Below are 22,654 nucleotides of genomic sequence, written 5' to 3'. Positions count from 1 at the left end.
AGAAGCCAAGATGGCAAAATGTCATCTCAAGTACTTTGGGTATGTTATCAGGAGGGACCAGTTCCAGAAGAAGGACATTATGCTTGGTAAAATAGAAGGCCAAGAAAAAGAAGATTCCCAAAGAGATGGAGTCACACTGTGGCTGCAACAATGGGCTCAAATACAGGTAGGATTGTGAGGATGGTGCAAGACCAAGCAATGTTTCATTCTGATGCAGTGTCACTATAAATCAGAACTGACTTGATGGCACCTAACAATAATAGCCTATCTATCCTGCAAGAAATAGTAAAGGGAATTCTTAATGGTGAAACGAAAGTTCACCATATTTAGATAGTATCTCAAATCTATTTGAAAAAATAAAATGCAGAAGGTAACTACACGACAAATATCAAAGACAGTTTAAATGTACTTTTACTTATAATTCCTTTCTCATCCTATCTAATATACAAGACAAATATAAAATGTAAAGAATTATAAATCCAAATTAATAGGCACATAATACTGTGATTTAATTTGAAACAATAACAGCATAGGGAGAGGCTGAATTAGAGTGTAGAGATACAAAGTTTTCTGTATCATATTGAAATTAAATTGACATTAATCTGAACTAGATTGTGGCACACTGAAATTTTAATGGTAGTCCTCAAGGCAACCACTTACAAAATAACTTAAAAACATATAGTAAAAGAAACTTAATCCTCCCCAATCCCCCACAAAACCCAAAACATTGGATTCAACCAGGTTGCAAGCTATAACATCTACATTAAAAAAAATCAGTTGTATTTCTGTTTATCAGAAAGGAATAATCTGAAAGTTAAATTTAAAAACATTTCCATTTACAACAGCATCAAAATACTTAGAAATAAATATAACTAAATAAAAGAAAGATTTGTATGCTGAAACCTGTGAAACACTGCTAAAAGAAATTAAGAAAACTCAAAAAAAAAAGGCATTTCATGTTCACAAATTGGAAGACAATATTAGAAGTGGCACTGAAGAGTAAGCACTGGATCGCAAGGTCGGTTTGTACCACAAGATAGGCATTCAAACCCACCTGCCGCTCCTCAGAAACCCAGGGTCATTATGAGTCAGAACTGACTCAAGTGAACTTAACAACAACATTATTAGGATGATAATATTCCCCAAATTAATCTGTGGATTCAATACAATACCTGTCAAAATTCTAACTGGACTTTCTTTGTTATTAAAAAATTACATGCTAATTCTAAAATACAGAAAAGCAAGGGACTCAAAATAAACCAAACCATCTTGAAAAAAGAAGAACAAAGTTTGAGGACTCACATTAATTACAAAGAACTAAAGTTACAATGGAGTCCTGGCGTGGCGCTGTGGGCTAATGTGTCAGACTGCAAAGCCATTTGAACTACATAGTCGGTGATTCAAGCTCACCAGCTGCTCCTTGGAAACCCTATACAGGGTCGCTATTGGTCGGAACCAATTCGACATCACACAATAACAACAAAGCTACAATAATCAAGACAGTGTGGTACTGTTGTAGCTATATTGTAGTGGTGGTGACGGTTGTTTGCAGTCAGTGGGTTCCAACTCATAATGACACTGTCTAGGGGTTCTGGGGCTACAGTAAATCTTTAAAGCAGCAGCAGGTTTCATCTTTCTTCTGAGAAGTAGATGGTGGATTTGTACTTCTGACCTTATGGCTAGCAGTTCAACACATAACCCACTATACTACCAGGACTCCATACATCAATAGGATAGAACTGAGTTCTGAAATAAAGCCATACAGTTATGACCAACTGATTTCCAACCAGGGTGCCAAAACAATTCACTGGGGGGAAAAATAATCTTTGGGACACATGGTGCTAGGGCAAGTGAATAGCCACATGCAAAAGAATGAAGCGGCACATCTCCTTTACACCAAATAAAATATTGATTCACTTTAGATCAAAGATCAAATATAAGAGCTAAAACTAAAAATACTGACAAAGAAAATATGAATATACATTTTTGTAAACTGAGATTAGGCAGTGGTTCCTTAAATATGTCACCAAAAGCACAAGCAATCAAAGAAAACATATAAAAATTGTCGTTGTAAGGCACTGTTAGTCAGTTCTTACTCATAGTGACCTTATGCACAACAGGACAAAACTGCCCAATCTTGGGCATCCTCACAATCATTGCTAAGCTTGAGCCCATTGCTGGTACCACTATGCCAATTCATTTCATTGGGTGCCTTCCTCTTTGTTGACCTTGTATACTTTACCAAAAGTAATATCCTTCACCAAGGACTGGTCCCTAATGATAACAAGTTCAAGGTATGAGAGACAAAGTCTTGCCACCCTGTTTTCTAAGGAGTGTTCTGGATGTAATTCTTCCAACACAGATTTGTTTGTTCTTCTACCAGTCCACGGTACTTTTTAACATTCTTCTCCAAAACCATAACTCAAAGTTATTCTACAGGCTTCCTTAATCATGTGACTTTCACATATGATGATTTGGGTCAGGTGCAACTTAGTCCTCAAACTGGTTTCTGTGACCTTTAATACTTTAAAGTGGTCTTGTGCAGAAGATCTGCCTGATGCAATACATCATTTGATTTCTTGACTGCAGCTTCCATGAGTGTTGACAGTTGAGCCAAGCAAAATGAAATCTTAGAAAACTTCAATCGTTTCTCCATTTATCATGACATTATTTATTGGTCCAGTGGTGAGGATTTCTGTTTTCTTTACATTGAGGTGTAACCCATACTGAAGGCTATGGCCTTTGATCTTCATCAGTAAGTATTTCAAGTCCTCTTCATTTTTAGCAAGCAAGATTGCATCATCTGCTTATCACAGGTTGTTAATGAGTCTTCCTCTAATCCTGATGACATGTTCTTCTTCATATAATACAGCTGCTTAGATTCTTTGCTCAGCATACAGATTGAGTATGTATAATGAAAGAACACAACCCTGGCACACACTTTTCCTGATTTTAAGCCATTCAGTATCCCCTTGTTCTATTCCAACAACTGCCTTTTAGTATACATATGGGTTCCTTATGAGCACAATCAAGCATTCCAGAATATGAATTCTCCTCAATGTTGTCCATAGTTTATCATGATCCACACAGTCAAAAAGTCTTTGCAGTGGCTAAAGCACAGGTAAACATCTTTCTGGTATTCTCTGCTTTCAGAGAAGATCCATCTGACGTTAGGAAAGATATCCCTCATCCATATCCTTGTCTGAATCTGGCTTAAACCTCTAGCAGTTCCCTGTCAATGTACTGCTGAAGTCATTTTTAAATTATCTTTGGCAAAATTTTACTTGCACTTGATAGTAATGATACTATCTGATGATTTCCACACTCTATTTGATGACCTCTCTTTGGAATATGGATCTCTGTATAGGATTTCTGAGGAGTTCTAGTGTGGCATGATAGGATAAGCAGTCATCCTCAAGGTTGGTTTGACCCTTAGGATCAGTGGTTCAAACTCACCAGTCACTCCTTGGGAAACCCTATACAGGGTCGCTTGATTCAGAACTGAGTAAACAGCACTTAACAACAACATTGGATTGCAGAAACTTTCATTCTTAGCAAGAGCAGAAAGCCTCATCTTTCTCCCACAGAGCAGCTGGTGGACTGGAATCACTAACCTTATGACATGCAGTTCAGTGCTTATTGTATGGAGTTATTGCATTTCCCAGTGCATTAAAAAGGATAGACAAATTATGCTTCTGTGTTCCGTTGATTTTTCCAAAAAAAATATCTTAACACAGTCTTCAAACTTCTTCAAAGTTCACAGTTTAGAAACAAAACAAACAAACAAAAACAGTTGTTTCTCTATGATCTTATATTCATTCTTTTCTAAAGAGTCTGGGCTTGCCTCTGCTACACCTCACCATGAGTTGTGTATCATACTACACTTGAAAATTTCTATGCAGTTTCATGGAGTTTGTGTTCAGCGTTTGTAAAACAATGACTCTAAGAAATGTTAGAGTCCTCTATGTGAAGCCTTTTTCTCTCCCAATTTCCTAACTGCACTAAAACACTAACTGAACCCTGAGGGCTATGTATGCACAGATGCATGCATACACATTACCTATGGGTGCTAAAGGCACAATGCCAATTGGTTTCATATGAAAATATATTTAACTTTTTGATCACACACCTGGAAATGAGCATTACCCAAGATCTTGTTTTGTCATTTAGTTCTGCCAAGATTTGCACAGATGGTTTTAGTGTGTTATCCTTGGTTACTACATCAGTAGTTTCCTGGTTCTAGTCTACTTCCTTGCAGGCAGGCAAAGGTTTTTATTAATAATTTTCAGCATATTCTTACTACCTCCCATTCTTAATGCTGTCTATGTGGGGGAAAAAAAAAAAAAAAGTATCCTACAATTTAAAAATACCCAAAGATGGAAACTTGGCAGAAACAAAGGAAGAGCAAAGCATTCTTTTTTAAATTACTTATACACTTTTTCTCAGGGTTATACATCTACCTTAACAGTGCTATTCTAAATTAGCTGAAGATATTTTGCCACCATTTAGTAGTAACTAATTATCTACAAGGTACCACATATGAAGCTAGGAAATCCTGAAGGACACTTTTCAAATTCAAGCAAAATTAAGCTTTCCCATACGTGCCTAAAATAAAGCCAAAGAAGGCCATAGTGCCACACCAAAAGAAAAAGATGAAAGAACTACATTTTGATCCATAAATGGAACAAATTAAGATCAATCATAAAGCACTTAAAACTTTCTATATCACACTAGGTAGACCATCTACTTCAGAGTTTTAAATATGTGCATGTCCCTCTGACATGATATAGAATTTCCACAAACATGAAAATATTAAGGATCTTATCAAAATATATGTGTATATGTAGGACTGTGGAAAGAAGAGCATGCACATTTTAAATATATATATTGTTGCTGCTGCTGTAAAGTGGAGTCGTGTCAGTTCTGACTCATAGCTATCCTGTATAGGGTTTCTGAGGAGCAGCTGAGGGTTTGAACTGCCAAGCCTTTGGCTAGTAGTCCAGTACTTATCCAACAGCACCACATCGTTGTGTGTGTGTGCATGTAAAAATAAAATTACATGCATTATCTTTTGTTAGTAAAGTCTTAGAACAGATCCCAAAGACGTTATTTAAAAGCTAACCACTTTCAAAAAGAAGTTGAAGAAAAACTATACTCATAATACAAAATTCTTACACTTCAAAGAAACACCATGCAAGGTGCTTTAGTGGTGCAGTGGTTAAATCACTCAGCTGCAAATCCAAAGGTTACTGGTTTAAATCCACCAACCTCTTTTTGGGAAAAGGTGAAGCAGTTTGCTTCAGTAAATATTACAGTCTTAGAACCACTCTGGGGCAGTTCTACTCTGACCTCTAGGATCACTGTGAATCAACTCATGTAACAGCAATGGGTTTGGTTTGGGCTGAGTTGTTGTTGTTGTTAAGTGCTGTCGAGTTGGTTCCGACCCATAGCGACCCTGTATAGGGTTTCCAAGGAGCGACTGGTGAGCTTGAACCACCGACCTTGTAGTTCAAATGGCTTTTGGACTGAGTAATGAGATACAAAAGACCTATTGCTATTACTGAATCAATACTTTTAACTTTGGTCTCCCTAGAGAACAAGACAAAAAGAGATGCCCGATAAGGTAGAACCACACAATTTACTTGATAAAGGAAAAATACTGATAAATCTGGAAAGAGAAATTGTCTCCAGGAATTAAATTCACTAAGAAGCATAACACAGCTCTTTCCTTAACAGACTCCAATGGTAAGAACTATTGCTTTAAAAGAAGTTTATGCAGCACCATGATGGTTGGCAAGAACAAGCACCTTACAAAAGGTGGAAAGAAAGGAGCCAAGAAGATAGTGGTTGATCCATTTTCTAAGCAAGATTGCTAACATGTGAAGGCACCAGCTATGTTCAACATAAGAAACATTGGGAAGACACTAGTCACAAGGACTCAAGGAACGAAAATTGCATCTGATGGGCTCAAGGGTGGTGCTTTTGAAGTGAGTCTTATTGATCTGCAGAACAATGAAGTTGCATTTAGAAAATTCATGCTAATTACTGAAGATGTTCAGGGCAAAAACTGCTTGACCAACTTCCACGGCATGGATCTTACCTGTGACAAAATCTGCTCTATGGTCAAAAAATGGCAGACCATGATTGAAGCTCACGCTGATGTCAAGACTACAGATGATTACTGCTTCACCTGTTCTGTGTTGGTTTTACTAAAAAATGCACCAACCAAATTTGGAAGACATCTTATGCTCAGCACCAACAGATCCATCAAATCTGGAAGAAAATGATGGAAATCATAACCCAAGAGGTGCAGACAAATGACGTGAAAGAAGTGGTCAATAAACTGATTCCAGACAGCATTGGAAAGGACATAGAGAAGGCTTGCCAGTCTATTTACCCTCTCCATGTGTTTGTTAGGATAGTAAAAATTCTGAAGAAGCCCAAGTTTCAGTTGGGAAAACTCATGGAGCTTCATGATAAAGGCAGTAGTTCAGGAAAAAAAAAAAAAGTAGATGAGCTATGTGCTAAAGTTGAACGAGCTGATAGTTACGAACCACCAGTTCAAGAATCTGTTTAAAATTCAGACTTTCAATGATGACAAATAAAAGATCTTATCTGTGGAAACAAAAGGAAATTCACAAAAAGAAAAAGAAAAAAAACCACATGACTATTTCACATAAAATAAACACCATTATACTGTAATTTAAGTAGCCCTGGTAGAGTAGTGGATTATAAGCAGGGCTGCTCACCAGAAGGTCCACAATTCGAATCTACTAGTTACTCCATGGGAGAAAGATGAGGTTTTCTGCTACCAAAAAGATGTACAGCCTCAGAAACTGAAAAAGAGTAGTTAGCAGTCGGAACCGACTCGATGGCACACATGCACCTCCTAACTGTAATTTGTGAATACCAAAGTAATGTGGTCCACGCAAGTAATTGATGACCTTAACTCTGAAACAGTTCAGAGCTGTACTGTATGACTGATATGGCTACTTAAACTAAACATTCAATTCCTTAGCCACACTAACTTCATTCTAAGTGCCCAACAGTCACATGCAGCTACTGTTTATTGTATCCAACAGAGCAGCTATACAATGTTCCAGCATCACAAAGTCCTCCTAAACAGTGTTCCTACTCATGGTGATCCTATAGGAAAGGCTGCAATTGTTATGGGAGCTGATCTGCCAGGTCCTTTTTTGCTAGTGGGTTCAAACATTCAACTTTTAGTTAAGTACTTAACTAATGCACCAGGAGCACACCATATTTCTCCTGGGTTATTACAATGTATCCTGCTCCCTAATTCCATAGCCACTCAAAGGCAAAATAACTCTTGACATGTATCTGAGCTCATTTCTCTAAAACATAACCCTTCAATGGTTGTTACTGCTGTTTAGTGCCAGCGAGTCTCTTCGGACTCACAGTGACCCTGTATAGAGTTTTCTAAGAGCAGCTGGTGGATTTGAACCACTAACTTTGCAGTTATAACTGACTATATGGTCCAGTGCTTATCCTACAGCGCCACACCAGGACTCCCTTCAGTGGAATACGATTCTATTTAAAATCAAAGTAAGAACTTGTAACATGGCATAAAAGGTTCAAATCTAAGCCCTGATACTACTCTAAGCTTATTTATTGTCCTTCTCCAAGAGACTGAACTGAGGCTTATGTGATTTGCTTCAATAACTTGTATGTAGAATGACTTCCTGATTCCACCATACGTTCCCAACTCTTCACTGAAAATGCAGCTTAGTTGCTCTTGTTGTTCTTGTTCTTTGGTGCCACTGAGTCAATTCTGATTCAGAGAGACCCTATGCACAACAGAACAAGACACTGCCCAGTCCTGCACTATCCTTGCAGTCGTTACTCTTGAGTCGATTGCTGCTGCCATAACCAATCCGTCTCTTTGGAGGTCTTGCTCTATTTCACAGAACCTACTCTACTTTACCAAGTGTGATGTCTTTCTCCAGGGACTGGTCCCTCCTGAAAACATGTCTGAAATACGAGAGACGAAGTCTCGCCATCCTTACTTTTAAGGAGTATTGTAATTGTGGCAGATTTGTTTGTTCTTCTGGTGGTAGATGAACACCAGAATAATATTCTTCTCCAACACCATTGCTCAAATGCATCCTTCTAGTTTACTTAGTTACTGTCCAACTTTCAGATATATATGAGGCTACTGAAAATACCATGGCTTGGGTCAGTTAAACCTTAGTCCTCAAATTGACATCTTTGTCTTGAATACTTTAAGGCAGTCTTATGCAGCAGATTTGCCTAATGCAATACATCATTTGATTTCTTGACTGCTGCTTCCATGAGTGTTGATAATGGATCCAAGCACAATGAAGTTTTTGACAACTTCAGTTTTTTCTCCATTTATCATGACATTATTTATTGGTCCAGTGGTAAGGATGTTTTCTTTACATTGAGGTGCAACCCATACTGAAGTCTTTGATCTTTATCAGAAAGAATTTTAAGTCCTCTTCTCTTTTAGCAAGCAACGTTGTATCATCTGCATATTGCAGGTGGTTAGTGAGTTTTCCTCCAAGCTTGATCTCATATTCTTCTTCTTCATATAATCCAGCTTTTTTGATTCTTTGCTCAGCATACAGACTAAATAAGTATGGTGAAAAAATACAACTCTGTCATACACTTTTCCAGATTTTAAACCCTTCAGCGTCACCTTGTTCTGTTCAAACAACTGCCTTTTAGTCTGTGTACAAGTTCTTTCTTCATGAACACAGTTAAGTGTTCTGAAACACTCATTCTCCACTTGTAATGCTCAACACAGTCGAGAGTCTTTGTATAGTCAATAAAACAAGGCAAATATCTTTCTGGTATTCTCTGCTTTCAGCCATGATCCATCTAATGTCAGCAATGATATCCCTCATTCCATGTCCTTGTCTGAATTCAGCTTGAGTCTCTGGCATTTCCATGTCGGTGGACAATTGCAGTCACTTTTGAATTATGTTTTTAGTAAAATTTTACTTGCATTTAATATTAATCATATTGTTTGATGATTTCTGCCTCCCATTGGGTCACCTCTCTTTGGAATGAGCACACATATGAATCTCTTCCAGTCAGTTGGCCAGCTAGTTGCCTTCCAAATTTCTTGGCATGAATAAGTGTTGCTTCAGTTTGCTAAAAGATTTCAATTTGTATTTCATCAATTCTCAGAGCCTTTTTCTTTGCCAAAGCCTTCAGGGCAACTTGAACATCTTCTTTTAATACCATTGGCTTTTGATCACAAACTAGCTCTTAAAATGTATGCACATCACCTTACTTTTTTGGTACAGTGACTCTGTATCCCCTTCCACCTTGAACCTATGCATTCTGTATTCAATATTTTACCCACAGAATCCTTCAATATTGAAATTCAGGACTTGACATTTTTCTTCAGCTCTTTCAGTTTAGGAAATGCTGAGTGTGTTCCTTCCCTTTTGGTTTTATAACTGCAAGTCTTTGAATGTATTTTAATACCTGACTTTGTCTTCTTGAGCAGTCATTTAAATTTTTCTATTCAGATCTTTTACCTCATTTTTTTGCATTTGCTTTAGCATCTCTATTCTGGAGAGCAAGTTTCATAGTCTCTTCTGACATTCATTTTGGTCTTTTCCTTCCTTCTTGCTTTCCTAGTGACGTTTTGCTTTTTTTCCTCTATGATATGCTTGACTTCATCCCACAACTCTTCCTGTCTTCAGTCATTAGTGTCTAATGCATCATATCTGCTCTTGAGATGATCTCTAAATTCAGCTGGAATATATTCAAGGTCAAATTTTGTCTCTGGACTACTAACCACAGGTTGGCAGCTCAAATCTACCAAATGCTCCCTGGAAGCCCTATAAAGGGTCGCTAGAGTTGGAAATGACTTGAAGGACTTTAACAACAGCAACAAAACTTTCAGAAGTAGTCCACATCTTCTTCTTAGTCTGCCTTAGTTTGAAAGCTCAGCTATAACCTGTCTACCATAGCTATAACCAGCTGGTATTCAAAATACCAATGGCGTCACAGCATTGCAGCAACATAGCAAGCTGACAGTAAGACAAACTGACAGACAACTAGGATACTGAAATACTGGATTTACTTCTAACACAATCTTGTTGAAAACAAGACTAGTAAAGAAATTGACTTGGTCTAGCCAGCACCAACATGGAGATAACAGACGGAAAAATGTCTTTAGGTCATTACTGATTCAAACTGAATAATTAGCCTCTGACAGGAAGCTGTCATTTATTTTCAAAAAATTTGCATGCCAAGAAATAAATGACAGCGTCTGTTTAAATAAAAACAAGTAGCCAATACGTTGTTAATAAAATGTACGCCGTGCCTGTATCTAATATTTTCCTATGCGAATTACATGGATTTTACTCCAGTAAGAATTGTAATTAACTTTTGAAAATGTGACAGGATGCTCAGAAAATTGCTTCCTGAGTATCACCCATGAATGTTTTCCATATTTCTGCTATTCCTGTGATCCAATAAATTGTGATGGGAAATGGAGAGGATTTCCTTTGTTGAGAAGAATGTCTCAGATACTATGTTACTGCCTAAAAGTGTTTAGATTAAAATAGGAAGCCCACACTTCCCCTTTGCAAAGACACAAACAACTTGTTTGTACTTATTACAACAAAAATGCTTTATTATCACCTGATATTTGGGCCTTACTACTCAGATCATATCAATTAACATAAAGCAAAGAGAATGCTTTCTAAAGCAATTTCATGTACATGATAAAATTCAATTACTGCAAAAGAAAACTCACTAAAAAGATTGCACACACTCCTTTTTTTTTTTTTTTTCCATTCAGAAAAGGTAATAAAAAATGACAGAGTTTGGAATCTAACTCTTCTGCTAACCTGCAAGGTTGTACCTATTAAGTGTCTTGCATTTTTATCTCTAAAATTAGCTCTTTCACCTTCCATAAGACATCCTTCTAGATATTTCTTATATGCTTGGCTTTATTTTTATTTTAAACTTTTTATTGTGAATTGACTGATAGTTTACATGGGAGAACATCAGTTTTATACTTATCATTTCACTGTAATGATTACAATCTCCTACATGCATCATCATTCAACAGTATTTGTTTCTATTTCCTCTGGGGTTTTTTTGTTTGTTTTTTGGGGGGTGTACACAAAAGCACTCAGGAATATATAATTTAAACAACCAAAGGGCACATTCTGTATTCTTCAAGGCTGCCTCCTAGCACCTGGCCGGCTTGGCTTCATTTTTAAAACATCTTTCATATGGTACAAAATTAAGCATGTTCTCCTTAGCATTATTATGGTTAAATCTAGACATTGAAAAAGTATGCTCCTTTTCCTATCACTACTCGCAAGTGTCTAGGGTCAGAACGGGATTGTTGGATCAAATGACAACTCTATTTGTAACTTTGAAACCGCCAAAGCATCTTCTACCACAGCTGTGCCATTTAGCATTCCCACCAGCAATGGTTGAAGGTTCCGGTTTCTCTGCATCCTCAATAACGTTTGTTATTTCCGTTTTTAAATCTTAGTCATCCTAATGGGAGTGAAATGGTATCTCATGGCTAATAAGAGTCCCTGGATACCACAAATGGTTACGCATTGGACAACTAACTGAAAGTTTGACAGTTCAAATCCACCTAAAAAACTCTCAGAAAACAGGCCTGATGCTCTGTCTCTGAAAGGTAAGTCTTAAAACACCGTATAGAATAATTCTACTCTGCACACATTGGGTGCCCATGAGTCTGGTGCAACTCAGTGACAACTAACAATAAGAGCAACAACGATTTATGATGTTGAGCAACATTTCACGTGCTTATTGGCTGTCGGTATTTCCTCTTTGAACTTGAAAGCACCAACATGAATTGAAACATGTATACCAGTGTTCAATGCAATACTACTCGCAATAGCAAAATGGTGAAAACCACCTAAGTATCCTTCAAGAGATATAAGGATATAAACAAAATGTGGGACATTCATACAATGGAGTACTAGTCAGCCACAAAGAGATGTGATGCATGCCACAGCAAAGACAGAACTTGAAACCATCATGCTGAGTGAAAGGAGAAAAGGTACATTTACCACACTGAGGCCCAAGATAGTCCCTTCACTGTACCACTTCTTCCTTTACCACTCCTTTCACATGTAGAATCACTACTACCCTCTGTGCTTAGCAATTAGTCCTTTGACTTTTAATTAAGACTTCCAGATCGTCCTTGGTTTGTTTTCTTAAGGTGTTGTTGCTGCTAGGCCTTATTGGCTTCATTCTGAATTTACTTTTTTTTTTTTTTTTAAAGTTCCTCTTTATCTTATTCTCTAATCTGACTTATTAGAGCACACTGTAAGAGCAAAGGAATTGAAGCTTATCTTACCCAAAAAAAAGAATCTCACTAACATCAAGTCAACTCCAACTCATGTAGTCATCCTGCGAAGCGGCTGGCAGTTTGATCTGCCAACGTTAAGGTAAGCAATTCAATGCATATCCTACAGTGCCACCAGGGCTAAGATCCTCATCCTGTTGTTGTTAAGTGTCATCAAGTGGGTACCAACTCATAGCAACCCTGTATAGGGTTTCCGAGGAGCAGCTGGTGACCTTGAATTGCTGACCTTACGGTTCAAAGCAAACTTGCAGTCCAGCACATTAACACACAGCGCCATACCAGGACCCCAGATCCTTATCCTACTGCATAAAAATTACAGTCTTGCACTTAGGAACCATGCTCTCTGCCACTAGTAATAGAGAATGACAAACATTAAAATTTAGAATCTGATATAACAATAGGTAGATTTCTTAAGTTTAAATTTCATTGATTTTTAACTCTTACACAGTGATCAAATTTTAAAAGCGAATGCATCTGACTAAAAGGAGTATCATAAAAATTAACTTTGAAAATGACACATAAGAATAATCCTAAACAATGCATCTTTCCTCTGGTTTCAAATAGAACTAATACAGTGGACAACTTGCATCTATGGGCCATATCACACTCTAAAATCCCTTTTCTTAAATTACTAATATCACCCTAAGTTTGACACTATGACAGGTGTTGAGGATAAGGATCTTTTGAGGAAACAAGAGCACTGAGAAGCCATTCTCAACCAGAATTCCTCCTTTGAACCACAGACTACAAAAACATGAATGAGTGACTATTTTCTCAGTTCTTCCAAGCACCATTCTAAATATAATGGAAAATAGGCTTATTCGCTATAAAAAATGGATACACACACACATTGCCATAGAATTTACAAATCATAGTGACCTGGTATAGTGTTTCCATGCCTGTAATCTCCCAGTATAGGGTTTCCATGTCTGTAATCTTTACAGAAGCAGAATGCCACATATTTATCTTACAGAGTAGATTACTCATCACTTAACTTTGCACCACCACCAAACATCCTCATATATGTTGTTGTTGTTGTTGTTAAGTGCCATCAAATCGATTCTGACCCATAACAACCCTTTATAGGGTTGCTGAGGAGCAGGTGGTGAGCTTGAACTGCCAACCTTGCAGTTCAAACAGCTTTGCAGTCTGGCGCATTAACGCACAGCGCCACATAAGGACTACTCTCATATATGAGGGGCTTTAAAAGTTTCATGGAAAAGTTCCATATTTTTTCATTCCAGTTTTCCAGGAACTGTTTGAAGCCCCCTCACATAATGGATGTATTATGGAATTAGGACTGAATTCTCTCAGTTCACAAAAGCTCCCCCACCCCATCACAATCATCTAAAGTTTAGTGGATGACATAGGCCCATTGGTTGAAATAACTCATTCTTTCTCTCAAAAAATATGTTAAAAAATATTCTGACTCATGAGATTATACTTGCTTTTTCTGATATTTATAAAACTTTAAACAGTAACCATACATTACTTTTATAAATACACATGAAACTCAGTTTTTAATGAACTATGTAAGTTTAGATTAACATGAGGAAATATGAATTGGAAAAAGCAAATATGGAACAATAGTAATATTTCAGATATATAATATCGTAAAATATTTAAAAATAATGATTTTGTCTTTGGGTGGTAACAGGATATTTATTTGCTAAATTTTCAATAGAATATGTTTTACTATACAATAGAGGCAGGTGAACTTACTTCACTTTTAAAGATCAGATTTATTTTAGCAACCAGGCTTTGTCAATTTTCTGTTTTAATCATTTACAGTAAAACCAACGGTATTCAATTGTTCTTTATATGATTTCTAACAGTCTGAATTATCCCAAATTATATTTTTGACATCATATTCCTTGCTCATACTTATGATTTGTCACTACCTTTTTCTCAGTACATTTTGTTCAACATAACCTTTCTTCTAAAACATACCAAAACAGCCCATATCTACATAAAGCCATATTTTTTACCTGAATATTGCTGGACCCCTTGAATTTTGCCCACTTTAAAAATAGCATAATAGTAACAATCAGTTGAACAAAATTATGTGTCAGGCACCAAGATAGATGATAGAATAAGTGTGCTTATTCCTCAAAACTACAATACATTATCATTCATCTGTTGAAGTTCAAGAAATTGATGTTCAGAGAGGATAAGTAACTCATTTAAGGTCACAAAATTTTTAAGTGGCAAAGCTTGCATTCAAACTCAATTCCAAAATCTAAATTCTCTCCAGTTGTTGTTAAGTGCCATACACTAGGTTCCGACTCATAACAACCCTGTATTGGGTTTCCCAGGCTTTAAATCTTTGTGGGAGCAGAATGGCTTCTAGATCCAGTTCTGCTACCTTGTTGATTAACTTCACACAAATAATGTGACTCCTCAGCTATAAATTAAGAGCAAACTAGGTAACTTCAAAATTCTTTTCCAGCTTCCTTCTTCCTTTAATACACATTGAAAAATCCTTTAGTGTGGAAAACATTTCAGCAACTACTTGTTCAGTTTATGTTCTATCTTGTACATCCTTTGTATACTGGCAAATTCCCCAGGGGATAGTTTTCTTTACACCTGGCACTACCTTCCCAAACCAAGAGTGATTATATTGCTGTTAGTACTATAGGCTCCTGGTATGGCACTGTAGGATCAGCACTGGACTGAGAACTAAAAGGTTGGCAGTTCAAACCCACCAGCTGCTCCTTGAAAAACCTATATAGGGTGCTATGTGTTGGAACTGACTCAATGGCACTTAACCACAAGAACAGCAGTATAATAGAATAGAAATTTCTAATAAAATTACTTCTGCCACAGTATCTAGAAGCTCTTTGCTTAAATATTTTAGAGTAAAATGTTACTTTCAGGATTTCTTATTGAAACTAACATGCACAGGGCAATTTCAACATATGCCAGTGGGTCAAAGCGTTTTTTTTTTTTTTTTTTAAGATTTCTTTATATTTACATCTTTGGAGTTCTGGTGTGGCACTGTGGGTTAGTGTGCTGGACTGCAATGTCGGTTTAAACCGCAAGGTCAGTGGTTCAAGCTCACTAGCCACTCCTTGGAAACATTATACAGGGTCACTATGAGTTGAAACCAACTTGACAGCACTTAACAACAACAACATTATTTACTTCTTTAACTATTTTATTGTGTTTTCAGTAGAAGTTTGCATAGCAAGATAGGTTTCCATTTCAACACAGATTGTTCAGTGACATTAATAACATTTTTCACAATGTGTTAACATTCTCTTTCTGTGCATTCTGGTTGTTCTATCTCCAGTATTCTGGCTACCCTGCCCCCTTATCTTCTCATTTTAGCTTCAGATCTTTTGGTCTCACCCAGATGAATTTTTAGAGAGCCACTCTTTACTGGGGAATTTTCCTGAATATCCTGATTTGTTGTTGTTGTTGTTAGGTGCCATCGAGTTGGTAACGACTCATAGTGACCCTAGCACAACAAAACGAAACACTGCCTGGTCCTGGGCCAACCTTACAATTGCTGCCACGCTTGAGCCCATTGATGCTGCCACTTTGCCAATCCATCTTGCTGGGGATCTTCCTCTTTTTCTCTGACCCTCTACCTTACCAAACATGATATCCTTCTCCAGAGACTGGTCCCTCCTGACAATATGTCCGAAGTATGAGAGACGATGTTTGGCCATCCTGGCCTCCAAGGATCACTCTGGCTGCACTTCTTCCAACACAGATCTGTTTGTTCTTTTGGCAGCCCATGGCACTTTCAATATTCTCCTCCAACACCGTAACTCAAAAGCATCAATTCTTCTACGATCTTTCTTATTCACTGTCCAGCTTTCACATGCATATGAGGTTATTGAAAATACCATGGCTTGGGTCAGGCACACCTTAGTCCTCAAGCTGACACCTCTGCTGTTCAACACTTTAAAAAGGTCTTGTGCAACAGATTTGCCTAGTGCAATATGTTGTTTGATTGCTTGGCTGCTGCTTCTGTGAGTGTTGATGGTTGATCCGAGAAGAATGAAGTCCTTGACAACTTTAATCTTTTCTCTGTTGATAGGAATGTTGTTTATTGGTCCAGTGGTAAGGATTTTTTTGTTTTCTTGACATTGAGATGCAATCCACACAGAAGAATATCTAATTACTAACTATATATGAGCCTTCAAGTGTTGGCCTGACTCAAAATGGATCAACTGAATGAATCATGCTCCAAATTCACACCCAAATCTCACAGAAGAATATGCATAGCACTTCCAGTATCTCTGGATGTGGTGCTATAGGATAAAAGCACTGGAACACAAGGTCGATTTAAACTTATAAGTTGGCAATTGAAACTCATCAGCTGCTCCTTGGAAACCTTATATAGGGTCACTATGAGTCAGAACCAATGAGGCAGCACACAACCAAATCCAGCAACTCCAGCTTAAAAGCACAAGTACACACAGGAATACAGCAGCAGGTATTACTTTCAATCTTTAGAACAGAGAAGTCCAGCTTTGCCTAGATAGAAATCCAACTTTACACAAATTTTAAAAGAGCTACAACAAGCACTAAATGATTTTACCTGCATATTCTACCTTTATATTTTTCTAGGGGGGAGTTTATCTCTCCATTGTTGTTGCTTAGTAACATGCAGTTGATTCCAAATCATAGCGACCCTGTATAGAGTTTCCGAGGAGAGGCTGGTAGGCTTGAACTATCAGCCCTGTGGTTAGTCCTCCAACAGCTTATCTTACATACAGCGCTACACCAGGATTCACTACTAAATCTTCTGGACAAGACATACTTTCGGAAATTTGTAGGCACTCAAATCACACCAAGATTCTCTGGTCTGGATGACTAGAATGCACTATCAGAGCAGACAAACTGATCCTTATTCTACTGCATGCAAATTATATTCTGGCATTTATGAATCATAGTCTCTGTTTTTGTGCTACAATACTGGTAACAGGAAAAGGCAAATGCAAAATTTAGAATCTGCTGTAACAACTGATATAAAGCATAGCAAACTAGCTATTGTCAAAATATACAAGAGTCCCCTAATTACAGTAATCATATTACTCTAGTATATTTGTTTATTCACCTTACTCACAGATATTAATTGAGTGCTTACAGTGTAGTAGGCATTGTTTTAGGTGCCTGGGGACTTAACAGTGGAAAAGACAAACAATGTCCCTTCATCCATGTTTTAAATAACAATGGTGAAAAATACAAATTTATAAATAAGTAAAGAAATAGAAGGAATCTTTTGTGCTTCAATGGAACCTTGGCATAATCTAGCATAAAAACCACTGTTATGATCCCAGCTCATAGCAACCCTTTGGGACAAGGTAGAACTGCTCCACAGGGTTACCAAGGGTGTCGATCTTTACAGAAGCAGGCAGCCTCATCTTTCTCCCACGGAGAGGCTGATGGTTGGTGTGAACCACCAATGCTTAACCTACTTGATGATCTGCTTCCATAAACACTGCTGCTGCTGTTATTGTTGAGTGTCATCAAGTCAACTCCAACTCTGGATAAGACTGTCCCTATAGGGCTTTCTTTGTTGTAATCTTTACAGAAGCAGATCTCTAGGTCTTTCTCCTGTGGAGAATGATCAGTTCAGTTGACCCATATGTTGACTGGATAGGAAGGTGTGATGCAGGAGTGATCATGCCTAGATAAGTGGGTATAGGGGATGATGATATTCTTATGGAATTGGAAAAGTTAGGGTAGGGGTGAGGAAATTGGATCAAGAGTCCTGCTACAGACACATTAAATACAATATATCTGTTTATAAGGTGCAGAAATCCAGTCAGTATACTGATAGATGTCTAATTCTGTCACTCAGAGGTGAAAGAGAGACAGGCAATACAAATTTGGAAGTCATCAGTATACAGGTGTACAAGATAGATAGATAGATAAATAGACAGACAGACAGACAGACAGACAGACAGCTATTATTGTTGTTATGTGCCGTGGAGACAGATGGTAGCTAGTGGTTATGAATCGGGCTGCTAACCTCAAGGTCAACAGTTTGAAACTACCAGCCGTTCCACGGGAGAGAGGTGAGGCTTTCTGCTCCCATGAAGATTTACAGCCTCAGGAACCCTGTGCAGAATCACTATGAGTCGGAACCGACTCCATGGACTTAACAACAACATAAAAATTTTTATATATGCATATAAATGTAGAAAGTATAAATGTAGGAAGTATAAAGTATACAGGTGTTATTGCAAGATCAGCGATTCAAGCTCAGTAGCCGCTCCTTGGAAACCCTATACAGGATTGCTATGAGTTGGAACCGACTCGATGGCACTTAACAACAACAACAAAATACAGGTGTTACATAAAGCCTAGGAGCAGACAGAGAGTCCTGGTGTGGCACTGTGAGTTAATGCACTAGACTGCAAAGTTGATTTGAACCACAAGGTCGGTGGTTCAAGCTTACCAGCTGCTCCTCGAAAACCCTATACAGGGTCACTATGAGTCAGAACCAACTCTATGGCAATTAACAACAACAACAACAGGAACAGATGAGTTCTCTAGGGAGAGAACACAGATAGAGGGCAGATGATAAGTAAATTCTAGGGTTTACTAACATTTACAGGTCAAAGCAAGAGAGCTGAAGCCAAGCCTCAGAAGGAGGCAGCAAAGACCGAGAAGGGCCAATAAGACTAGAGAAAGAAAATCATGAAAATGTGATTTTCATGTGTTTCAAGGCACAGTGTTTCAAGGCAGTCTGTTCAACTGTGTCTGCTCAGAGATAAAATGAAGTCACACGTGTATGAAATGTACAAAGGAGCCTTCAAAGAGTTCATCGAGAAATGGGATTTTCTCACAAACTTTCTGACACCTCGTTGTATATTAAAGGTGAAAAGAATCTTGACTGTATGACTAACTCCTCAGGAGAAACCAGTTCCTTCTTTCTGAGCCATTATTATTTCTGCTCTCCATTTTGCTTTTAGAGATTGCAGGAAACTATCATCATCATTCACTCTTGTGTCAGGTGAGTACTGGAATCACAAGACAAAAGCCAAGTCTTTAAAATTAGAATAAGGAAGGGAGAACAAGAAGGCTAAGTGAGTAGAAGTTCCCATTTACTGCTCCAGCAACTAACCCACTGACCAATGAATAGAAACAAGTAAAGCCTGAAATCTCAGAACTCCAGATGGCACTGAAGTGTTGCAGAGCCAAGGTGAGTCCAGAAGCAACCTGAAAAATCCAAGGATGGAAAGAAATATATCAAAAGGTAAGAAAGCAGGGGAGAGGGAAAGCAAAGACCGCACAGAAACTAGGAAAACTTACCCACCCTCTAATATTGGGAATATTCACTCACTGCAGCTATTTTGGGAAAGGGCTGAGTAAACACCTCTGTTTGAGGAAGATGTTACCCGATTTTTTTAAGGTGGTGCAAAGTGCCATAAGACTGAATGCAGGAAAATGCTGTTGAATTTCACTAAGACCTGAGGAGGCAGACAGGCACTAGGACTGAGAGGAACAGTAAGAACAGCAGGGCAAGGGGAATACTTTAGAATGACAGGGTAACAGAGAGAAAATATGGCCCACAGTGGGACACTGTGGGCAAAGCTGGGCAGGGGTATTTATGAGAGAAAAATACAGAAAGCCCCCATTTAGCTGCACGATAATTGAGTGCCACCACTTTCATCAGCATCTGTGACCAGCTAGCCCTCCCAGCCTCCCCAGCACCCCCACCCTACAAACACAAGTGAATACTGAATTACAGAGATCAAGCATCTAGAACTCCTGAATTAGCACTGAAAACAATTTAAGGATAAGAGTGCCCTCTAGTGAGTCTCAGGACAGGATACCAAACCTGCTTTTGCTGGGACAATACTTATACCTATGAAACTGAATGGAGCTGTCCATGGGGCTCAAGGACTGTGAGTGAGTCTTGGCAGAGGTGGGCAGCTGCAGTTTTGACCAAGAAGAGGCTGGTGGGCACAGGACTATGTCTTTTGGTTGGCAGCTATGCACTTAGCTTCTGTGCCACAACAGTGTTCAATCAGGAAATTTTCCCACCCCCAAAAAAAAAAAAAATTTCGTAATTTAAAGTAAAAATCCTAAAGTTAATGAAATGGTCCAAATTCAACAAAAATGCAGTAAAACACAAAAAATTACAACAGAAGAAAGATCAGTTAAAAGCAAAGTACAAAGAATTCTACTATGGAGGCCAAGACAATGTAAAGAATTGGTGTGGCATTGTAGGATAAAGCACTGGACCACAAGGTCAGTTTGAACCACATGGTCAGTAGATCAAACTCACCAGCCACTCCTCAGAAAACCTATACATGTTAGCTATGAGTCAGAAGGGACTTGATGGCAATTAATAGCAACAACATGGTGCTAAATACGTTTTAGAGAAAGCAAAAAGCACACAGAAAGCAATTTGGAAGAGATCAAGAAACAAATGGAGAAACAACATGAAAGGCTTAAAGTAGAAATTGACAAGTAAAAAAGACTCTACTGGAACAGAAATACACAAGTAAATTTAAAAAGGCAACACTCAACAACAGTTGGACAGATGGAAGACAAAATAAAAGAATTAGAAGACAAAATAAATGAACTTATCAACAGCTATAAACATGCATTAGTATTTGGAACCTGGAATGTATAATTAAGGACAATTGGAAGTTGTCAAAAATGAAACAGAGCACATAAAGATATCCTAGACATTAGTGAGCTGAAATGGACTGGGATTGGCCATTTTTAATCTGACAATCACATGGTTTACTATGATGGGAATGACATATTAAATAGGAATGGCATCGCATTCATCATCAAAATGAATATTTCAAGATTTATCTTGAAGTACAACTCTGTCTATGATAAGATAATATCTATATGCCTATAAGAAAGATCAGTTAATGCCACTATTATCTAAATTTACGCATCAACCACTAAAGCCAGTGATAATGAAATTGAAGAATTCTACCAACTTCTGAAGTCTAAAATTGATCAAACATGCAGACAAGAAGTATTGATAATTACTGGTAATTGGAATGCAAAGGTTGGAAATAAAGAAGGATCAGTAGTTGGAAAGTATGACCTCTGTGATTGAAAGGATGCTAGAGATTGCATGACACAAGTTTGCAAGACCAATGACTACTTCATTATAAATATCTTTTTTCAGCAACATGAAAGGAGACCATATACACGTTAATATTTAGTTTACCCAACTTTCAGTTTCCCACCTAGAATTCCTAGGCTCCATAAAAGAAAAGGATAAAAACTCCTAGCTTGAAAAAGTCCACATGAACTATACATTTTCCCCCAAAAGTGTTTTTGGACCTGTAGTGATGTGGCTTATAAAGTATAATGGCCTTAATTTTTCAAAATGTAAAGGGGGGGAAAACTTTATGTAGGGAAGAAAATTCTTAGATTTAAAATGGTATGTTTGTCAGTCAACTGATTTAAAAAGCTTTTAAAAAGAAACAAAACCTACTCTTGCCTTCCTAATAAGAAGAATTGAAGGTGGGATGGAGGGGGACTTTTCGTTATTTTAAAAATCTCCAAATTGGTGCTGACTTTTCAGCTTGAACATTTTCAGACCTGATTAAAACTGGGTTTATCCTAATTTCTGTATCAAAGAAGGTATGAGTGGTAACTAGTCTTATAACATATATGTATTATATGTTTGTTCACCTAAATCTTTTAAATATAAAAAAAAATTTTAAAGAAAATTTAGCAATTTCAAATATACAAGGGAGCTTCAAAATTCCATTATCTTTTAATACCATTTTTCCATGAACTTTTGCACCTAACAGTAATGCACCAAAATGAAATAAATACTGACTAATATGAAAGGAGAAATAGCCAGTTCCACGGTAAGAAAAGAGGACTTGCACACATCACTTTTAATTACAGAAAAAACATCTACAAAGCAGATCACTAAGGGTACTGAGACCTTAAATAAAACCATAAGCTAATCGGACCTAACACACACACACATATCACACTTCACTCAGGATCAGAAAAATACACATTTGCAAGCTCACAGGGATAATTTTCCAGAACAGACCATATGCTAGGACACAAAAGAAGTCTCAACTAATTTTGAAAGGCAGAAATCATACAAAGCATCTTTTCTGACCAACAGGAAAAATAAATACTCATAAAGTAAATATTACACTACTGAAAAGCTATTGGGCAATACAAGAAGTTGAAAGTGAAATAAAAAAATTCCTAGAAGCAAACAAAACTGAAAACACAACTTTTCAAAACCTTTGGGACAGGGACAGAGATAAAGTAAGATATATACACAACCTTGGAACGGCAGGGCTCTGAGATACAGGGACTGAGTCA

At 37.6% G+C, this 22,654-nt stretch overlaps 1 protein-coding gene across 3 annotated transcripts in view; it reads right to left on the bottom strand.

Moving 5' to 3' along the window:
* The window catches only part of NOL10 (nucleolar protein 10), a 189,112-nt gene that overhangs the window by 94,277 nt on the left and 72,181 nt on the right, over positions 1–22,654 (bottom strand). The gene's annotated exons all lie outside the window — the stretch shown is intronic.

This window comes from Chrysochloris asiatica, unplaced genomic scaffold (assembly GCF_000296735.1).
Source record: "Chrysochloris asiatica unplaced genomic scaffold, ChrAsi1.0 scaffold00131, whole genome shotgun sequence".
In the NCBI taxonomy this organism is placed as follows: Eukaryota; Metazoa; Chordata; class Mammalia; order Afrosoricida; family Chrysochloridae; genus Chrysochloris; species Chrysochloris asiatica.
Note: the sequence above shows the minus strand (reverse complement) of the source record. Positions and strands in the feature narration are given on the sequence as shown.